Here is a 16,675-nt window from a genome sequence, read left to right as displayed (position 1 = left end):
CTATGGGGACAGAGTAGAAAAGCAGCTAACCCAGCAGCACCTGTGGGCTGCTGATAAGAGGAAAGGTCCTCATTTAAAAACTTACTATTTAGAGTTAAATGTAAGACTGTCACTGTTTTCTTTAATAAGTTCACTGAGTGCTTACCACATGCCAGACACGGTACTAGGTGCTGGGAACCACAAGATGAAAGCTGAGCCCCTTCCCTCAAGAAACTCTCAGTCTAGGAGAGTAAACAGCAATTAGTATCTGGTAAGTACTATGATAGGAGAGAAGCTGGAAGTGCTAAGAGGAGCAGTGTCTAGACACTCAAGTCCTTAGCAGCACCTCAGCTGCACCCTCTGAAATCTTTTACGTAGCTCTGGTCAGCTCCCTTTGCCATTTCCCACACCAGCTGTTCCCCATCTTCCTTCTCTTCATGCCACTGACCTACTGCTACTCTCCTTGCCTCCTACTTCATGGAGAAGATTGAGATTCCCTCCACTTCCCACGCTCATACCTACCCACTTGTCTATACCTGTACTCACAGCTTCTTTCCGCTAATCTCAAAAAATAATGCACACCTTCTGTTTAGCGCAAATCTTTCTATTTGGGCTGTAGTTCAATTACACCCATCTTTACCTTCTCACTCTACTGGCTCCCTTCCTCTCCCCAATTTTTTTTTTTTTTTTAAATGTTATGATAGGTTACAACCTTGTGAGATTTCAGTTGTACATTATTGTTAGTCATGTTGTGGGTACACCTCTTCCCCCTTTGTGCCCTCCCCCCACCCCCCCTTTTCCCTGGTAACCACCGATCAGATCTCCTTGTCAATATGTTAACTTCCACCTATGAGTGGAGTCATGTAGAGTTCGTCTTTCTCTGACTGGCTTATTTCGCTTAACATAATACCCTCGAGGTCCATCCACGTTGCTGCGAATGGGCCAATTTTGTCTTTTTTTATGGCTGAGTAGTATTCCATTGTGTGTATATACCATATCTTCTTCATCCAATCATCAGTTTCTGGGCATGTAGGTTGGTTCCACGTCTTGGCTATTGTAAATAATGCTGCAATGAACATAGGGGTGCAAGGGACTCTTGGGATTTCTGATTTCAGGTTCTTAGGATAGATACCCAGTAATGGGATGGCTGGGTCACAGGGTATTTCTATTTTTAGCTTTTTGAGAAATCTCCATACTGTTTTCCATAGTGGCTGTACCAGTTTGCATTCCCACCAACAGTGTATGAGGGTTCCTTTTTCTCCACAACCTCTCCAACATTTGTCGCTCTTGGTTTTGGATGTTTTTGCCAATCTAATGGGTGTTCCCCAATTTTTTATTTTGAAAATTTACACACAGACAAGTGGAAAGAATAGTCAAATGGGATAGCATCTGTACATGCCACCTAGCTCCAATCATTTTTAACATTTTGCCTTTTCTGTATGTGTGTGTGTACTTTCAGTGTGTCTGTACAGATATGTATAGTTGTTTTTGCTGAACCATTTGAAGGTAAGCTGCAGATAGGACGTTTCACCCATAAATACTTCAACAGAAATTTCCTTAAAATAATGACTTTCTTCTATATAATTACAATATCACTATCACACCGAAAAATAACAGTAGTTCTCCAATATCATCTAATATTCAGTCCATATTCAGATTATTTCTACTTGTCCATAAATTGTCTTATAATTGTTAATGTTGTTTAACCAGGATTTCATTAAGTTTTATCCATGGTGTTTGGTTATATCTTTTGTCTCTTTTTCTAGAACTTCACCTCTTATTCTCTGCCACATTGACTTTATGAAAAAAATCAGACCATTGTTTTATAGAATGTCCCACATTTTAGATTTGTGTATTTATTTATTTATAATATCAGTACCTGTTTCTATCCCCCAGTATTTCCTGTTAATAAGGTCTAAAGACTTGATAAGATTCAGGGTTTGGGCAGAGATATTTCATAAGTATGTTGTGTACTTCATATTGTATCACATTAGGAGACACAATGTCAAATTGTTCCACTATTAGTATGCTAAATTAAATTCTTTGGTTAAGATGTTACCCATAAGAGCTCTCCATTGTGGGGGTGCTTTGTTTTACTTTTTATGAGTAAAGAGCAAGTTACCTACCAGTGGTGTTGAATAAGTTTCCCTTTCCATCACTGTATACCCAAGAATTTTTATTTTTTCTATGATTTGAGTCAACTACATTCATTCTTTTTGATGGTCTGTGTAATGTTCCTTGCTACCTTCCTGCTAGCTACTCTTGTTCATAGCCAAGCTCCTTTAAAAAATTGTCGCTGTCAACTTTTATACCATTCACTATTTACCTTGCTGCAATCTGTTCTCTCTCCCCTACCTCCAGTGGCTGTAGTGTCAGTGGTTTTCTACCCCTCAATCCAATGGATCTGTCATTCTGTATTTATTTGATCACTTCCAAGGTACTATTCTCATGGTTTCTGGTTTCTCATAGTTCTGCCCTGCTTTGCTCATGGCTGCCCACAGGGCAAATATTTTTCACAGGACCATTGTCTATATAAACAATTTGATTTAAAAATGTATTACAAAATTCATGGGCCCAAGTAAGATAAAATGACTTGTCAATGAAGATTTAGAACAATGGGTAGAGAGAAGGTGTGTGTTTATTCCCCAATCAGTGCACATATAGATTCTTTATAGGATATGGGCACCATTTCTTCCTCTGCCCTAGGAAATAGTCCCTTCAGGTTCTTTATTGTCAAATGTGCCATTCCTGGCTAAATTCATATCTCCCACTGTGATAAAAGAGTAGTAATGCTGTTAGTATTCACAATGCCATGACTCTTTTGAACCTGTTTGTAGTGAACTATACAGACCTTGGCCTCTACAGTTTCCATTTATTTAATGCTGGTTACATCATTATGATGATTCTGTGTCTATTGTGCCACTGTGAGTACTGGCTTCCAGTGACTCAAAGGTTACTGTGCTTCATTGGTGATTACCAGAAATGCAAGTCTTACCCAGAGTATGCAGGAAAATGTGAATAATAAATTTATTTTCTCGTCATATTATGTTTTCCATTTGGACTTTTTGAGCATAAACATAGAACACATAGTCCAACCATGTCTTCTCCTGAACTTTTTAGGCTGTAATTACTGCATTCCTAGACCGTGATCTTTTGGCAACACCGGGGAAACACAGGCAAGAGGCCCATGCGTGGAGCAAGAAGAGCATTTTCATTTGTGCGAGGAATGTCCATTTCTTCATCAGTATAACTTAAGTCCAAACCTGGAGAGCACAATGTCACTATCATTGGAAACGAGAGGACATTGATTGGAAGGGCCGTTGGCTTTGTGGAGCACAGTTTTAAAAGGTCTCAGATGAAGTGGGCCTGGCCTGACACAAGGTGCAGAACCTGCAGAGGTGGGTAGGGTTATCTCCCTGGTGCCAGTGGTGGGAGGTGAACAGGGTAAAGAACAATGCCAGCACCCTCACAAGCATGGGGGTCTACACCAGAGGCAGCACCACAGTTGGAACACAGACCAGTGAGAGCTAATGCACAGCCCCACACACACAACACAATCCCCAGGTCAATGGTGAGATTTGGTGACCCAGAACCCTGAATTCATCTTGTATGTAATATGAGAGTCACCTAAAAGCATGAAACACCATTCTGGCAGACCAATTTGATCCACACCAATCATGGGTTAGAGAGTAGGAGAGTGCCTCAAAGGGGAGAGATGGCACCTGTCCTAGGCACCAAAACGTGACCTAGAAAATTTCAAGAGAGGCACTTCTGGCGACTAGACCCCACGTGGGACCAAATCCAGGCTCAGGGTGCCTTGCTTTGCCCCAGGAACTAGAGGAGGATTTAGACAGTCTTGAAGAAGGCAATCTAAAGCACAAATCTACCTGCAACATGGGGGCCGAGGGCTGGGTTCTTGCTTACTCTGGTCTCAGAGGTACTGTCTGATCATCTCCCCTTATTGTCCTGACCGCCTCCTTATTTGCTGGCCTTTTAAAGGATGGTGCCTCTTAGTGTTCTATTAATTGGCCCTTCTATGTGTACTGTTTGGTTGAATTCATCCACTTATCTACAGTTGCTACCCATAAACTGTTTAATCCAAAGTCTATCTTCTACCTAGACTTTATCCTGAGACCAAACTTGTACGTTAGTGTTTTTCTTATCGTTCAGGTTAAAATGTTCTCTAATTTCCATGTGGTTTCTTTGACCCATGGGTTTTTTACAAATGTGTTTCTTGATTTCCAAACATAGAAGATTTTTTCTAGCCATCTCTTTGTGAGTGATTTTTACCTAAACTACATTGTGGTCAGAAAACTTATTCTGTATTATCTCAATCCTTTGAAATTTGCTGAGAGTTGTTTTGTGGCCCAATCTATAGTCAGTTTTTGTAAATGTTCCATGTGGGCTTGAAAAGAACATGTATTCTGCAGTTATTAGGCACAGAATTTTATGTTTGTGTATTAGATATGTTAACCATGTTCAAATTGTGTGTATCTATACTGATTTTCCCTCTGTTCTATCACTTATTGAAAGAGGGATTTTAAAATGTCCCTCGGATGATTGTGGATGTGTATATTTCTCCTTTTAGTTATGTCAACTTTTATTTTATTTTGAGGCTATATTATTAGATACAAATTCAATCTTGTCATATCTTCCTGATGGACCGAAAACTTCATTATGAAAGTCCTGTTTCATCACTATTAATGCTTTTTGTCCTAAAATCTAATTACTGTACTATATTAACTTTATTTTGGTTAGTATTTGCAAGAGGGTTTGTTCTTAATTTCTTTTTCAGTCTGTCTCTATCTTTGTGTCTTAGATGTGCTCCTTATAATCCTCATTTAGTTGGGTTTTGTTTTGTTGTCCAGTTTGACAATATTTTTCCTCTAACGAGAACATTTAGTCCATTAACAATTAATGTAGGGGCCAGCCCCATGGCCGAGTGGTCAAGTTCATACGCTCCACTTCAGCAGCCCAGGGTTTCACTGGTTCGGATCCTGGGCACGGATGTGGCACCACTCATCAAGCCATGCTGAGGCGGCACCCACATGCCAAAACTAGAAGGACCCACAACAAAAAAATACACAACTATGTACCCGGGGGCTTTGGGGAGAAAAAGGGAAAAAAATAAAATCTTTAAAAAAAATTAATGTAATAATTAAAATACACATATATTTGGGTTTATCATATTTCATACTTCCTATTTATCCTTCCTAGTCAATGTTTCCTTTCTTCTCCTTTATTTCTTTTTCTGTTGATTACTTTTTAAAATTCCTGTTTTTCTTTGCCCTAGTTTGGAAGTTAAATGCTGTTTCTTGTTGTTTTTACCCTAGGAATTGCAACATACCTGCTTAGTTTATCAAAGTATAAAGCTAATCAATGCTTATAATCCTTTTCCAAAGACCTTAAATATTTTTTATCCCTCTACCCTTCTCTTGAATTACATTTGTCATAAGTTTTGATTCTCTGTTTTTAACCCCACTGTTTCTACAGTCCATTTTTTACTTTTGCTTTTTGTCTTTGTGTTTTTTAGATTTACCCACATATTTGCCATTTGCTTTGCTCTTCAATTTATCTTGTATCCAAGACCCTCTATCACTTTCCTTTGACCTGAAATATATCCTTCAGAATTTCTTTTGTTGAGATTCTCTTGGTGGAAAACTCAGTTTTTGTTTATTTGCTTGCTTGCTTATTTATGTATTTGTTTGGAAATGTCTTTATTTCACCCTCAATCTTGAAAGATATTTCCTCTGGCTATAGAATTCTAAGTTAGGAATTATTTTCTTCCCACTCACAGTGCCATTCATCTGTCCCTAGTTCTGGTTGCTGTTGGGAAGTCAGCTGTCTCCCTAACTGCCTTTTCTTTGAAAGTAATCTGGTATTTTTTTTCTGGATAGTTTTGTTCTCTTTGTCTTTAGTGTTGCTCAGTTCTACTAATGATGTGTTGAGATATGGAGTTCTTTTTATTATTCCTCTCGAGATTCACTAAGTTTACTGAATCTGTGGATAAGCGCCTTTTATCAATTCTGAAAAACTCTCAGCCATAATCTTTTCAAATACTGCCTCTATTCTCCCCCTCCTCCCCTTCTAGAATTCTAATTAAACGTGTTAGACATTGTCACTCCATCTTCCATGTCTCTTACCTTTCCTTGATGTTTTTCCATCTTTATATCTGTTTGTGCTGGATTCAGTATGATTTTTTTTACCTCTTCAGCTGTGTCTAATGTACTTTTCTACCTATCCATTGAGTTTTTATTTCAAAAATTATATTTTTCATTTCTGAAAGCTAGATTTGGTGGGGTTTCTTTTCAAATTTGCTGTATCACATCTCCAAGTTTTCTGTTTCCTGCAGACATTTTCCAGTTTGTCTGGTGCTGCTTTAACACAGTGAGCATAGCTGTTTTATATTGTTTGACAGTTCCAGTAAGTCAAGTCTTGATAGGTCCCTATTGTTGTATTTTTTTTCTGCTGGTTCTCACTCATGGTGCCATGTTTCCTTGTGGGCTTAGTTTAGCCAGAGCTGCTTATTTTCTTTGGAAAATTATTTACGAGCATTCTTTGAGGCCCAGGAAAGTGTTTGTTTTCTGGGGAGGATTTCTCTTGGCTTCTGCCAAGCGTCTGGCAGCACTACCAATCTAAAAGCACCAAAACTGAGTTCACAGTTTGAGGGTTTTTAGATCCACCAAATGAGGTGAATTTGGGTTGCTAAACTATAAATGGGACAGTTTATAACTTCTTAGGGACTGTTTTCTTCCACCGCTACTGAGGGTTTGTATCTGACACTGAGGACTTCCAAGGTCCCACCTTAATGGGCAATTCCTAATCCTATTAAATTCCTTACCATAAGCTAGTCCTGGTCTTTATCTTCTGTCCCCCATGTCCCACATGACAATGAAACCTGGGTTAAGATTGTCCCCTGAGCATTTTCTTCATCTTTTATGGCTGAATAATATTTGTGAGTATATCACAATATATGACATGCCATGAATTATCATTGAATAATAAATATCCCAGGATTTTTACTCTTTTTAGATGATAAAGATCCACCCCCAAAGTTGCAACTACCTTTATTAGCCTGTTAAAACAGTCATTAATTCCTAAATATTGAATCTCATCAATTTTTAGCACTTTCCACCTGGAGGGGACCTAGGAAATCCTCTAAATCAGTGGTTCTCATCCAGGAGCTGCTCATTTAGATCACCTTGGACCTTTTAAAACCATAGTGATACCTGGGTCTCAAGCCAAAGCAAATTTTTCAGAATTTGTGGGGGTAATCCTACACATCAATCATTTTTGAAACTCTTTAGGTGGTACTAATGTAAAGCCAAGCTGTAAAAAGCACTGGTCTAAACCTCATAAATGTGAAAACTGAGACCCAGAGATGCTAAGTCTTGCCATAGATCACATTCACATAACATATGGTTGAGGTTTATAAGTGAGGTACCCTAACTCATAATCCAGGGCTCTATTACCCCATTCTGCCTCCTTTGTTGTTAAATGTTAAATAAAGACTAGAAACAACATTTCTTTTAATTCAAAAATTCATACATCAAACATCAAGTATTTTCTGTGTACTTGGCTCTGATGATGGAATAATTAAACAGAAAGAGACACTATGGAAACTTGAGATTGGGAAAAGAGCTAATCGGAACTATAAAGGTTATCTAGTTAGCATTTGTTCTTTAAAGTTCATATTGAAATCATCACTAGTCTAGATCTTCTACCTAAGGTCCCACAAAATGTTTTATTTAGGATTTAATATCAGGGGAAAAAACCTGTCTCATTAAAATTGATATGGTTAGTTATTTTTTAATAACAAGAACTGTGTTATGGACTGTTTATCCTTTTCCTTATAAGGACTCCCAAGCCAAATATGATGTTTGGTTATAGCCACTGTATTGGTCCTTATGGTTCACTCCCTCCTTTTAAGTGATCTGAATTTTATTTCAATTTTTTTTACATTAATATTGTGGTATGAGTGCCCTTTATTATAAAAATGCCTTAGATCATTTTTGAAAGGAAATGAAGTAAATGTTTATATATAAATTTTGTTTGTTTGTTTGTTTTTAAAGATTTTATTTTTTCCTTTTTCTCCTCAAAGCCCCCCAGGACATAGTTGTATATTCTTCGTTGTGGGTCCTTCTAGTTGTGGTATGTGGGACGCTGCCTCAGCGTGGTGTGATGAGCAGTGCCATGTCCGCGCCCAGGATTCGAACCAACGAAACACTGGGCCGCCTGCAGCAGAGCACGCGAACTTAACCACTCAGCCACGGGGCCAGCCCCTATATATAAATTTCAAAACCTATTCCAGCCATAATTCACTGAGATTGCTACCATTTAATGAGTAAAATATATGTAAACTGCTGTTTTTTATTTTCCTAAGGAAAACATAAAATATAGACTGCTAAATTTATCTAAAGGAAAAGTTTGAGATGCTTAGTTTTCTACATCAGCATTATTTTTATAGATTTTCTTTGAAAATCTATATTTATTATAAATCTATATCTATAATTATCAGTTCTGAAAGTCATATCTATACCTATTAGATGACTGATTATGCATAGGTACCAGAATCTTATGTGGTGTTGTGGCCAACCAGACTTTTCTTTTAGTTGCTGATCTTTAAAGGGTTGATAACCATTTCTTGGGCACATAGTTGTGTGGCACACCCTGTGTTAGCTTCTATCATTTATTAGAATATTCAAAAAATTATTTATTGAGTTCCGGAATGTACCTGGCCCTGTGCTAGTTTTAAGATAACTGCCCTCAAGAAGTTCACACTGTAATAGATGATGTATATGTTATATCATTTAACCCTCATACAATCCTGTGAAATAGACATTATCTCCTTAGCCTTTACTTTATCTGTAAGACAGAAATAATACTTCGCAAAGCTAATGTGAGAATTAAATAAGATAATGACTGTGAACATGGTTCCTGCCATTAAATTCAGTGTTCTTTCCACACCACCACACCTGCCAGTAACAGAATTTTCTTTTTGCTTCCACCTTGGATACCAGTTTGAATTGGCATCTGCTCTGTGGTCACAATACCTTTACCCAATTCCAATTCCTCACCTCCACCACGGCCTTTCCCTAGCTTTCTCCCTCTATTAAAATTCGATCCTTTTCTGACCCCCTGTGTCCCCCTTGCAGCCCAAAGCATTTTTTGAAAAGATGCCTTATCACTAATATATTTTTTTTTAAAGATTGGCACCTGAGCTAACAACTGTTGCCAATCTTTTTTTTTTTTTCCTGCTTTATCTCTGCAAATCCCCCCAGTATACAGTCGTATATCTTAGTTTCAGGTCCTTCTAGTTGTGGCATGTGGGACGCCGCCTCAACATGGCCTGATGAGCGGTGCCATGTCCGTGCCCAGGATCCGAACCAGCGAAACCCTGGGCTGCCACAGCAGAGGTACAAACTTAACCACTCGGCCTCGGGGCCAGCCCCTCACTGATATATTTTTGATGGCAACATAATTGGTATGAATTCTATGGAAGACAATTTGGCATTACCTATGAAAATTTTAAATCCATGTGCCCTTTTAAAAGCAGCAATTCCACTTCTAGGAAGTTATCCTAAAAATATATATAAGGAAATGTAAAAGAAAGCTATTTCATACAGCATTGTTTGCAATAGCAAAATAGTGAAACAAATATCCATCAACATGTATAAATGATTTTATATGTGTCGAATATTGCTAGAATGCTACACAAAAAACAGTGGAAAAAGTATAGATCACAGTATATGGTATTTAAAAAATATATAAAAAATGCATATTCACAGAGATACATACACACAGAGACATATACATGTATATCTTTTATGAGTTCATAATAACATGGTAAAAATTAGTCACCTTCAAACAAGGAAGAGAATCAATTCATTGTCTTGAAAACTGATAAAAACAAGGAAAGAATTAAACATTTATCTTTTCTTATATGAACTGTACCATTGGATAATAAAATAGATGAGGGGAAGTTCTCCTTATAAAAATACTCCAACTAATACATTTCATAATTGATAGAAATGGAATATCACCATTTTGTAAACCTTAATGAATAATGAATGTACTCACTGAGCATTGATGGCTGCTAACATTCCAAAAAGGGACAAGAAGATATTATATACTTCCTAATGAAAGAATATATCACTTTCTTTAATCTTGCCAAAAGGATTGAAACTGAGTCTATTTATGCCTCTGTATCTCACTGTCAATTTGCAAAATATACAATTGAGAAAAGAAATGTGGACCTGCATCATAAAAATGAAGTTAGCAAAGTAGACTATGGAAAACTGCGTGTCAAATAGCCCATGTTCTTCAATAGACGATTGTAAGGAAAGGAAAGAGATGGAGAAGGAACCTGTAAATAGTGTGAAAGTCACATGAAATTTTTTTGTAAATGGGCAAGACTAAACTCTAGTGCCTTGAGATGCACACTTGGGTGTGTCACTTCATTGATTACTATGAAAGTCAAAATAGCAGTTTCTTTGAGAAGGAAAGGAGATTCAGGGATGGTTGGCAAAATTATATTTTTTGACTCAAATACAAAGGTCTTTATAATAGTTTCTTAAATGATACATTTGTTTTTCTGCTTTCATGTTTTAGTTTATATTAAAATGTTTCTTAGGGGCCGGCCCAGTGGCATAGTGGTTAAGTTCACACATTCCGCTTCGGCAGCCTGGGGTTCACCGGTTCAGATCCCAGGTGTGGACCTATGCACCACTTGTCAGGCCATGCAGTGGCAGGCGTCCCACATAACATAGAGGAAGATGGGCACAGATGTTAGCTCAGTGACCGTCTTCCTCAGCAAAAAGAGGAGAGTTGGCAAAGGTTAGCTCAGGGCTAATCTTCCTCAAAAAAAAAAAAATGTTTTTCAAATAATTGAAAAGAATGTAAGTATGTACATTGTAATGAGGGAAGTAAATGGCACTGACATGTGGAGCTCCTCTCTCTGTGCCAGTCCTCTTAGGTATTTTACATACTTTGTTACTTACTCCTTACAAGCAATCTGTGAAGACTGAGGAAGATAATCAGCCCTGTAAACTCTAAAACTGAGTTTACAGAGGTCAAGCAACTCATGCAAGGCCAAGTCCATATCACTAATTAGTGGCAGAGCCAAAGCTCTGCCTTTTCCAATATATACTGCACTGCCTCTCATGAGGCTTAGGGGAATGCTGCATGAGCCCCCATCTCTCAGGCTAGACATTTCCCTGTGAGACACCTTCCTTCTTGTTGACCAATGGCTGAAACTACTTAAATAATTTAAGGTCAAGCCTAGGTTAAGTATTCTGTAGTGTTTTTGTCTGATCCATCACTTGCACTTTCAGTCTAAAGTAATTTGTGATGTAATAAGAGAAAATTATCTCTAAGGGAGAGAAATAATCTCACCTGTAAAAATCTTGCCTTTGGGGCTGGCCCCGTGGCCAAGTGGTTAAGTTCGCACGCTCCGCTGCAGGCGGCCCAGTGTTTCGTTGGTTCGAATCCTGGGCACGGACATGGCACTGCTCATCAAACCACGCTGAGGCAGCGTCCCACATGCCACAACTAGAAGGACCCACAACGAAGAATATACAACTATGTACTGGGGGGCTTTGGGAGAAAAAGGAAAAAAATAAAATCTTTAAAAAAAAAAAATCTTGCCTTTTCCCTAATAAAATTCAGTCTATTCCCTGCAGTTCCCGTTAGCTGCCAAGCTGAATTGTATGACAGCTTGGCCTGCCTCCCTTCCTCACAGCTCCTTCACTGCCTGAATCATTTTCTGCTGACTAACTAGAGGCACTAGCTCTGCCAAGAGCCAACTGTTTGTCCATCCCTTGCCTGCCTTGAGTGGGAAATGATAACTCATGACACTGCAAACCCCAGGGCTGACCAGTGGCTTTTTCATTTTGTCTCCAGTAACTACAAGGGCTCAGGGCCTGGGTCAGTAGACACAACAGCGCCTATAATCAGATCCAGGTGCTGTATACAGTGGCTATTGATTATGACTCCAGTAATTACAAAATCAACCAACCAAAAGCATCATGAAAATAGGTATTACCTAAGATAGCTAGAACAGAGAGCTAAAAATCAGCGGTGGCTGGAGAAACATTTTCCCACTCTTTGAAGATCTAAACTTAAGTTACGTGTGTTTGGTAACACAGCCATATTTCAGCAGGCCTTAACAAGATTGCTTGTCTCATGGTTGCAGTTTGGCTGGTGCCAGATGAAGGGATTGATTAAGAGAATTTGAACAAATATTAATTTGAACAAGTTGAGTGAACATGCTTAAGTTAACCGGAGTCAATAAATGCCATTGACAATGTATTACAACTCTCCTTGATCTTGGGGTTTTGCTTTCTTATATAACAAAGGAGAAGTGGATATGGTTACTCGGATAGTAAACCTGTAACTCTGAGTTGCAAATCACCCCAATTAACTAGACACCATCTACTGTAGACTGAATGTTGTGTCCCCACAAAATTTGTATATTGAAATCTAATCCCCATGTGATGGTATTTGGAGGTGGGGCCTTTGGGAGGTGATTAGGTCATGAGGGCAAAGTCCTCATGAATGGGATTACTGCCCTTGTAAAAGAGGTCACAGAGAGCTCCCTCACTCCTTCTGCTCTGTAAGGACACAGCAAAAAGACGCCATCTATGAACCAGGAAGCAGGTTCTAACTAGACATTGAATCTATAAGCAGCTTGATCTCGGACTTCTCATCCTGCAGAACTGTGAGGAAAAAATTTCTGGTGATTGTCAGGCACCCAGACTATGGTATCTTGTTATAGCAGCCTGAGAAAACTAAGACACCATCTCTCAGTGGCCTGCTAGGTGACTAATTTTTTATTTCATATACATAGTATTACCAATTGTTGTGAGCCTAATATATGCCACACACTATGGCACTTTACTTGTGCTATTTCATTTAATCCTCAGAATAGCACTGTGTAGTAGGTTGTATTAGCTCAGTTTTAGAGAAGAGAAAACTGAAACAGATAAAATAACTTGTTCAAGGTCACAACCAGTATATGATAGAGCTAGAGTTCAAACATAGGTCTTTTGTTTATAAAGTCATGTTCTTCCCACAAATGCTAAAGCCTACCCTAATATCTATTCTCTGCTTCCTCCTTTGCAATAAAATCCATATTTTAATCAGGGGAGCAATATGCCCTGTTGAAATACTATATTTTCTAATCTTTCTTGCAGGCCAAGTTCCAGCCAGAGAGATAGAAATGCAAATGTTGTGTGGAACTTCCAAGTCCCCTTATAATGAAGGGGTCAGGCCCTTCTTCCTCCCTCCTTCTTTCTCCTTTCTTTCTGCTCCTGGGACTGGGACATGATGGCTTGGGCTCTAGCAGCCTACTTGGACAATAAGTTGTCTTGAAAAAAGAGGCCAAAGTAAGAGATAGCCCAGGTCACTGAGGACGTCATGAGACCACACTACTAGCCACTGACAACATCACAGGACCACAATGCTAGTCCCAGGCTCCCAACCTCTAGACTGCTTTCACATGAGGAAAAGAAACCCTGTCTTGTTTTCTTTGTTTTTTTAAATTATATACAGCCAAATAATCCTATCCAATATGCCACATGTATCCATATTCCACCCACATTTTGCCTTGCACAATTTTCTAAAGCCAAATAATTCTGCTCTCAACGACCCATTGATTAGTAAAAACAGCTGTCTGTGGCTCCAGGTTGTTAGCATTAACGCTAAAAAAAAAGTCCAAAGAGAACTAACATTTGTATGCCTTCTATTTGTTAGGCCCCCGTATATATTATCTCATATTCTTCACATTCTCTATCTCACTCTTCAGTCACCTACGTGCCCATAGACCCTGCATTCCCTCCTGCTCATTTATATGAAGTGTCTTGGGATATGTAAAGTCAATCCTTCCCCTTGTGCACTCAGGAAAACCACTCCAGATATTGTCTTCCTCTCTCCTGTATCATGAATCACTCCATGATTATTCCTATCAGCAGTGGCATGTACTGCTTTAAAAAAAAAAAAAGAAACAACTCTTTTTTGGCCTCACATTCCTCTCAATACCCCTTATTAGCAAAAACTCCTTAAAAGAGTTTATTCTATAACCACCATCCATTTACTCTCTTCTAATTTTCCTAAACCCATGCAAGACATTCTTTCATCCCCATCACTCCAATAAAATAACTCTTTCAACATCACCAATGACCTTCATATTCCTAAATTTGTGGTTATCTCTTAGTCCTCGTCTTTCTTAATTGATTACCAGCATCTGACACAGTTGAATCACAGCGTCTTTGAAATACTTCCTTCACTAGGCTTACAGATCACCACTCTTTGTTTTCTTCCTATTTCACTGGTCATGTGTTCTGTCTTCACTGCTGGTTTTATCCCTGACTAAATGTTGGAATGCCCCAGGGTCCAGTCCTCAGGCCTCTTCTCCACTTATGCTCACTTCCTTGGTGATGCCAAACAGTTTCACGACTTTCAAGATGATCTCTACGCTATTGACTCCAAAATCTCTATCTCCAGCCTGATCTCTTCCCAAATTTCAGACACACACACACACACACACACACACACACGTATACATACAACCGCCAGCTCACTATCTCTATTTGAAAATCCAGTGGATATCTCAAACTCGACAGGTCCTAAACCAAACTCCTGGTTCACCCTACCCGCCATAACTACTCCTTCTACAGTGTTTTCCATGTGAACAAATGTCAATATAACACTGCCAGTTGTTTAAGCCAAAAACTTCATGGTCATCCTCGACTCCTCTTTCTCTACATATAAACCATGAGCAAGACCTGGAGGCTCTATCCTTAAAATATATACAGAATCCATGTTTAAGAATATTACATTATTTAAAACTTTTTAGCTTTGATCATGATGTTGTTCTTAAAACTCTTATCTTTTAATGATACATACTAAAATATTGCTAGACAAAACTAAGTGACATGTGGGCCTTGCTTCAAATTAAAACAGAATGGAGAAAATAAGTGGGAATATAGAAGAAACAAGATTGACCATGAGGGGCTGGCCCAGTGGTGTAGTGATTAACTTCCTGTGCCCCGCTTCAGTGGCCCAGGGTTCAGATCCTGAAGCTAATATAATGTTATATGTCAATTATATCTCAATTTTTTAAAGTTAAATAAAATATAGCCAGAATATGAGCACTTCCCACAATCTGCACACCTATCTTATGGCCCAAGTCACCTTCATTCACCTGGATCATAGCAGCCATCCCCTAAATGGTCTCCCTGCTTCTCCCTGTGCCCTTTCTTAGTCTCCCCTCCACACAGCAGCAGAGTAATCCTGTTAAAATAAGTCAGATCACTACTCAAAACCCTCTAAGGGCAGCCCTCTCACTCAGTAAAAACCAAAGTCTTTGCAAGGGCCTCCTTGCTATGATCTATGCCGCCACGCCCCTCAAACCTCCTCTACCCTTTGCCCCTCACTCATTTGTTTTGTTTAGCTGGAATCCTTTTGCCTTAAGGCCTTTGGATATTCTGTTCCCTCTGCCTAGAACACTTTTCACCAAGATGTGTACACCATTCCCCCTCTCACCTCCTTCAGATCTGTTTTCAAATGACACATTATCAGTGAGGCCTTCCCTTGACCGCCTTGCCTGAAACATCGACACTCCACCATTGCTGCTTCTCTCCCTTGCCCTGATTTATTTTCTCCACAGTAATTATCACCACCTGACATTACTATGTATTTTCTACTCCTCTATGGCAGGGGTAGAAAGTAAGTTTTCATTTTTTTCACTGCTATAGTTTTAGTGACTAGGACACTGCTTGGCACATAGTAGGTGTTTCATAAATAAATGAAGGCCAGCATTGGGATTCGCATTTTATAATGAGTAAAGTGAGATAAAAAGAAGTTAACTCACTTGCCCAAAGTAGTACAGACACTTTGGCCTAAAGCCTTTGTATTCTTTGTTCCTTTTGCCTAGAATGCTTTTCATGCTCACAGCAGGATCTTAATCTTTGTCTTCCTACAAAACGGGTGTACTTTCTACTCCAGCTGCTGAAAGCACTTCACAAGGTTCCAACGAGGATTAAATGTGAATATGAGCATCGATAAACTTTGTAGAATGTTAGGCCCTATATACAGTTGTTAGTTCTTGTGGTTTAAACTCTAAGATCAAAGTCAGAAAGACTAGCCTGTTTCTTCAAGCTTATTTTTATCTAGATGTGAAAATACAACTATTCTCTGGGAAGCCTGAATAAATTCCAGGTATGAAAATTAAGGTAGGATAGATAATATGTGGTTTCCTGCAAGTGATGGAAATAAGGTATTTCAGTTCCTGAAATATTCAGAGGTGAGCACCTGGCCAAAAGTACAAGCACATAATTGTGGTTTAAACATAGCCCAGGTTTCATCTCTCAGCTGCAGATGTGTTTGGGGTATACAGAAAGCATATATCAGGTATAGTCTGCCAGTTAGCAGACGTGCAATAATTGAGTCAACTAATGATAGTGATCCACAAAGTTTTTCAAAACACTGATTCGCAATTTGCCAAGGAATTGTGTATCTGAAGCATTGCATTGCCCAAATGAGCAGCACAGTGATCTAAACATTTAGATATTTGGGGAATAAACCACATTTATGTTTTTCTTCCAGTGATCTGTAATGATTTGTTCATGAATAAGCATTTAAAAATTCTATTCATTCGCAATTTATCCTGTTTAACTAATGGAAAAAACCAATGTGC

This window comes from Equus przewalskii, chromosome 6 (genome assembly GCF_037783145.1).
Source record: "Equus przewalskii isolate Varuska chromosome 6, EquPr2, whole genome shotgun sequence".
NCBI lineage: Eukaryota > Metazoa > Chordata > Mammalia > Perissodactyla > Equidae > Equus > Equus przewalskii.
This window is presented reverse-complemented; position numbering follows the sequence as displayed.